Source organism: Pangasianodon hypophthalmus, chromosome 19 (assembly GCF_027358585.1).
Source record: "Pangasianodon hypophthalmus isolate fPanHyp1 chromosome 19, fPanHyp1.pri, whole genome shotgun sequence".
Lineage (NCBI taxonomy): Eukaryota > Metazoa > Chordata > Actinopteri > Siluriformes > Pangasiidae > Pangasianodon > Pangasianodon hypophthalmus.
This window is the reverse complement of record NC_069728.1, coordinates 1,195,213-1,201,212: the sequence shown is the minus strand read 5'-3', so window position 1 is coordinate 1,201,212 and position 6,000 is coordinate 1,195,213. Positions and strand designations below refer to the sequence as shown.

At 37.9% G+C, this 6,000-nt stretch overlaps 1 long non-coding RNA gene across 1 annotated transcript; it reads left to right on the top strand.

Moving 5' to 3' along the window:
- Nucleotides 1-401: 401 nt before the first annotated feature.
- Nucleotides 402-3,760, top strand: LOC128321735 (uncharacterized). The gene is made up of 3 exons (XR_008305284.1): nt 402-741; nt 1,981-2,601; nt 2,761-3,760. It is a non-coding gene; the product is annotated as an uncharacterized LOC128321735 (long non-coding RNA).
- The last annotated feature ends 2,240 nt before the right edge of the window (nt 3,761-6,000 follow it).

Below are 6,000 nucleotides of genomic sequence, written 5' to 3'. Positions count from 1 at the left end.
CATTCCGCATTTATTGTCGGGAGGGAAAATGGCAGCTAAAAACATCAGTTTACATCATATGAAGGTCTTGCTTATTTGAATCCTAGTTTTATAATTCAGCAGCTTTCCAATGATGGATTTCTGTCTTAATCTCCGCGACCACTCATTTTGCTGCTCAGATCCGGTTTAAGAACAACTCCGAAATAACAAGCGCTCCTCTCTCCGTGATAGAGCAACACAGCCGCTCTCTGATTGGCTGAGACCGTTGTGGCAGAAGGACCAATCACAAACACGCCGGCAAATTCCAGCGTCCGCCCACCGTTCTATTCTACTCTACACCCCTCCCACCCCCGTGTGTGACGCTGCCTCTGTGTGTGTGTGTGTGTGTGTGTGTGTGTGTGTGTGTGAGAGAGAGAGAGAGAGAGAGAGCATGAAAACAGACAGAAGGGAAAATAGACACACAAACGCACAAACTAACAAAACTATATACAGCGATATAGAGAAAAATAAATTCTTACTAGTTTGCCCATATGTTCATGTTATTCCTACAGCCTCTGTCACTGTTTTGGGATCAGGAATGAGGTTTTAGAAAGACGATCAGGAATCAAATCCACTAAAATCAACATCAGCCATCAGAGTATCATGTTATATAAGGCCTCTGGGCCGAGTTGAAGGAGAGCCGTGTCAGTGCTCTTGCTGTATTTGTGTTGTTTGTAGTCTTCTGAAGCTGCTGCCAGTGGTCAAAGCCTCCAGAACAGCTGAGTGAGTATTTTTATTTATAAATGTATTATTGCATGATTTGTTATGTTAATGTAACACTGAACGGCACTGTTTGGATTAAAGCTTGTTAGAAGTTACTCTAATCATCTTCAAATAAACACTTTTTACACTAACACATTATGGCTGCACTGAGGACTGGGCAAAAATCTTCATGATATGGATTATTTCAGAACTATTACAAATGAGAACACAAAAAAACATAACAATATGAATACAAATGATAAAAAGTAAATATTAAAATACTCTGCCTTTTAGGTAAAAGTTCCGTATCTTTTGTTCTGTGTGACACAGTGTTGTGCTGAGTTTCACTCTGTCATGCTCCTCCTTGTTTTTTGTTTTTTTTCAATTTTCTCCCTAATTTAGTTATGGCTGATTCCCACCCTACAGTTCAGTCTTACGCCAACTGCATCTTTTCAAACTGCTCATGCTCACAGACGCCCATGATCAGTTAGTATCACTGTGATTGATAGGGGAGAGAGAGTATGCCACCCCTCCCTCCCTGAGAGAATGGACTCACTTGCTCACTGGGACTCCAGACCAATGATGGCTGTGGCATCGTTGGGATTTGAACTCACGATTTCTGGAAAATAGGATGAAAGCTTTTCTGTTGTGCCACTCAGGAGCCTTATTTTTGTAACAGCACACCACTAGTAGCTCCTATCCCTAACCTTGGTGAATTAAATCAGCTGCCAAGAACTGGCTTTTACGGCATTGCTGATACAGAGGATACAGGAAAGATCTTTCAGTAGACATTATTCATTATTCTATTTTCTCATCCTACAATATGTATCACTATATCACCATATCATACAGCCCTGTCTGCACTGAGGGACACATGAGAGAGAATAAGGATGCTTTCACACCTAAATTTGTTTGGTTTGGACAGATCAAACTTTCTCTTTAGTTTGGATCAGTTTGGACGTATGTGACTCCACCTGTACTCGGGTCCACACCAAACACCTGATCCAGTGTCTTTGTAAAATCGGAGGTCTCGTGGTGACTGATTTGTCACTGTATGAGCAAAGAGAACAACACACCAACTCTTTTACCATCTTTGTGAAATTCAACACTCATTGTAACTCACTGTATAACTAACTGTAAAGTACAACTAGTATTGGCATGTTATTAACTCGTAGTGTACAGTTCTATAATCCTTTATTATCTGTAATAAAATGCACTGTTTGAGATCAGTGTTCTGATTTTTCATTATTTCTCTTCCAGGCTGTGTGAGTGTAATCTGACAGAGGAAAGCTGTAGAGTTCTGTCCTCAGTTCTCAGCTCAAACTCCTCCAGTCTGAGAGAACTGGACCTGAGTCACAATAAACTGCAGGATTCAGGAATGAAGCTGCTCTCTGCTGGACTGGAGAATCCAGACTGTACACTGGAGACACTGTGGCACACACACACACACACACACACACACACACAGAAAGAGAGAGAGAGAGGGGGCACAGAGTTTTAATACACACACGCACATACACAATTTTATTAAATGCAGCAATATCTAGTTTTTGTAGTAACTGTAATAGTAGTGATCAGATATATTTCCATTGGTTTGTGTGTGAGATGGAGAGTAAATGTACTGTATATAAAGATTTTGTGTAGTTCATGTTTTCAATGCTAAAACTGAGTGTGTTATGTGTGAGAAGGTTTTCTTTCTTGCAGGATGAGTTACTGCCGTATTACAGATGAAGGTTGTGCTGCTCTGGCTTCAGCTCTGAGGTCAAACTCCTCATCACACCTGAGAGAACTGAATCTGTACTATAATAATCCAGGAGAATCAGGAGTGAAGCTGCTCACTGATCTACTGAAGGATCCACACTGTAACCTGAAGAAACTACAGTGAGTTACTGACCTAATGTCTCTTTACTGTACTGTATGATTTTGAATAATATTCACTGTGTACTATATAACATTGACAGTTTGTGTGTGTGTGTGTGTGTGTGTGTGTGTTTATACTGATCTTGTTTGTTTACACTGATGCTCTTCTCTCTCTTTAAGCATAAAGTATGATAAACTCACCAGGACTGGCGTATGACAGGAGTCTCAGCTCAAAGCTCTTTTCCAGGATAAAGCAGTTTTGGTGAAGCGTTAGAACCCGTCCCACATTTCCAGCAGTTTGCGAGCTGAATCATTCATATTCACATGTAGAAGTTCCATAACAATAACCGTGACTGATCACATCCTTTTATCCACTCAGCTACAAGTTACTTCAGGCTATAATAACATATTTTACAATCCAAAGTCAAATCCTTCAGCATCTACACACAACACAGAGATATCATCACATCATCACACTGATTACACAAATACACATCCATGTGTTGTAGCTGTTTATAGCTTATTTTTAGCTCCGTATTTCTATCTGACATTTGTTTCTCCACTGATGATTGATTCACAGTTGTGATATTGATATATATTTTTTCCTCTTAAAATGATTTTCAGACCTCTGTTCTTTGTTTGCTAATCTGTGATTAATGGTAACCATGGTAACAGGTGGTTGCTTGATTTGTTGTTATAGTGATAAATTGACCTCACTTCTATCTGACTGGTTCCTTGGGTCCAGACCAGCAGGGTTCTTTTCCCAGACTTGAATAGTTTTTGCTGAACAATACCTAGATATTTTCTGGTGAAAAAGTACAGAACAGTTCCAGCACTGGTACCTTATTTCAGTACAAAAACATACACATTATCTGATTCTACATGAAAATATGTTTTGAGTTCAAAATGTAAGCTCACATAACTGAGCATGACATCACTTCCTGTACACATGACTACAATGAACAACTGAAGCTGAAGAATGCAGAAGCAGCTGAAATGTTATGATATCAGATTGTACTGATTTTTTCATCACAGAGAGTCTCATGAAGAACAGAAGCGTGAAATAAAACTCTGCCTTCCTTCCTGCTAATAATCATTATGATGATGTAAAGAGATTAATAATGTTCTTCTCTGGTGATCAGTTCACACCATGCCAGGATTCATTATTCTGTAATCTCACACCAGCTAATTACAGTAAACACGTATTTGAGTGTAAGTAAGCAACGTCTATCACTTCGTCAAAGTTTGACTGTTTAGGATGTTTAGATTTTTTAAAAACTGTAACTGAAAAGCTTTAAGTACATGCACTGTATGCATTCCTGTCATTTAATACAGTTTAGTATAAATGTTGTATACACTCACTGTCCACTTTATTAGGAACACCTGTACACACAGTCATGCAGTATATTGGTAATTTGTAACATGAAATATACAATATATAAGCAAATACGCAAAAAAAGAAAAAAAAAAAAAAGAAAAAAAAAAAAAAAAAAATATATATATATATATATATATATATATATATATATATATATATATATATATATATATATATAATTTTAATTTATTTATCCTCCTGAGACTCCATAGTGTTTACTGTGGGACACTGAGCCTCATTTTCTGTTTATTAACTGTAGCAAACCTTACGGGTTTGGGCGGAAATGAGGAAGCAGGAAGCAGGATTAGGAACGACTCAGGGGTTTTATTCTCCAGTTTCACTGTCGCTTTCAGAGGTCTATTTTATTTACACACACGGCTCTGTGCTGGTTAATTCATTCTCTCTCTCTCTCTCTCTCTCTCTCTCTCCTTCTGCACTCGTTAGTAGAATTCCCCACAGGTGTGCGTTCCTTACCGCTCACCTTCTCCGGCTCCGCCCTCCATTCACAAACTGGTGCTCGACCACGCCCCCGCTTCCACAGCACTTTTCTTTTTTGTGAACTCGGTGAAAGTGAACTCAATTTTAGCTTCATCTGATCATAGTATGTTTCTTATCTATGCTAATGAGAGTTCTGAGGTAGTTTTGGCTGAACAAGTTCTCATTAGTTTGGCCAATTTTACTTCATTAGTCAACACAACAGAGCAGCTTGTTCAGCAAAGTATGATTTAGTCACTAGCAGAATGGAGCAGTAAAAGGTTGAGTGCTATTGTAATCAGATACTTAAGTTTATTGAATTGAGAAGATGATTTGTTTATTTACAGCATAACGAACTCCAGCACTTATTCCATTTCAAGTACAGAAGCGATCCATAATTAACCAGAAGAAATAGGAATAGTGTCGCTCAGATTCAGTCACGTGTAGCAAACACTCCTGACATTTCCCCTGGATAATTCCCATCAGCTCGTCCTTCTGCATCGTATCACTGCGACAGATGTTGGAACAGCTGGCTTATGTGGATTACTGCAAACACACACATACACACTTCATCCACCTGATGATATGCTTCAGAACATTACTGCTGAAATATTGAACATGTGAGAGGAGAAAGAGTGTCTCACCTCATCAAAGGGCCAGGAAATGTTCAGTTCTTCCCATCAGACACGTATTTATCATCACATTGCAGGACATTGGACTCCATCTGGAGTTAAACTGAGGAAGAGCAGAGAAAGAAATTTTGTTCACCATGGCTGTAACTAGCTAAAAGTACACTGAGGTGTGGAGCTCAGGAGTTTCAGTATGTTCTACCTGTCCAGCATGAATGATGATCAGCTCCTTCTTCAGGATGAGAAATAAAAACCTCAGAACAGTTTTTCATCATGAGCAAGGCCATCATCTTCACTAAGCTTTTTGAAATCTATCAGTTTATATGGTTATGCTGATTTATATGCTTTAAATTATTTTGAATGAATTGAAAGGCAGTTTTATTTTTATTTTCACTATTCATTTTCATAAAAGTGAGAATTTCTCACTTATAAACTTGTCAATGTTAATAAACAGAAATGAGGCTTGTTGTCCCACACTAAACATCTCATGAGGATAAATAAATTAAAAACACCTTTATTTTTTGCTTATTTTCTTATATATTGTATATTTGATGTTATAAATTGTCAATATACTGCATGACTGTGTACAAGTGTTCCTAATAAAGTGGATAGTGAGTGTATACAGCATATATACAAAACTGTATTAAATGACAGGAATACATACAGTGCATGTACTTGCAAGCTTTTCAGTTACAGTTTTAAATATCTTAAATAGTCAAACCTAGATGCAGTGAGAGATGTTACTTTCTAGTTCAGCTCTTTCACTTATTTTATCACAAGAGCTTACTTACACTCAAATACATGTTTACTGTAATTAGCTGGTGTGAGATTACAGAATAATGAATCCTGGCATGGTATGAGCTGATCACCAGAGAAGAACATTATTAATCTCTTTACATCATCATAATGATTATTAGCAGGAAGGAAGGCAGAGATTTA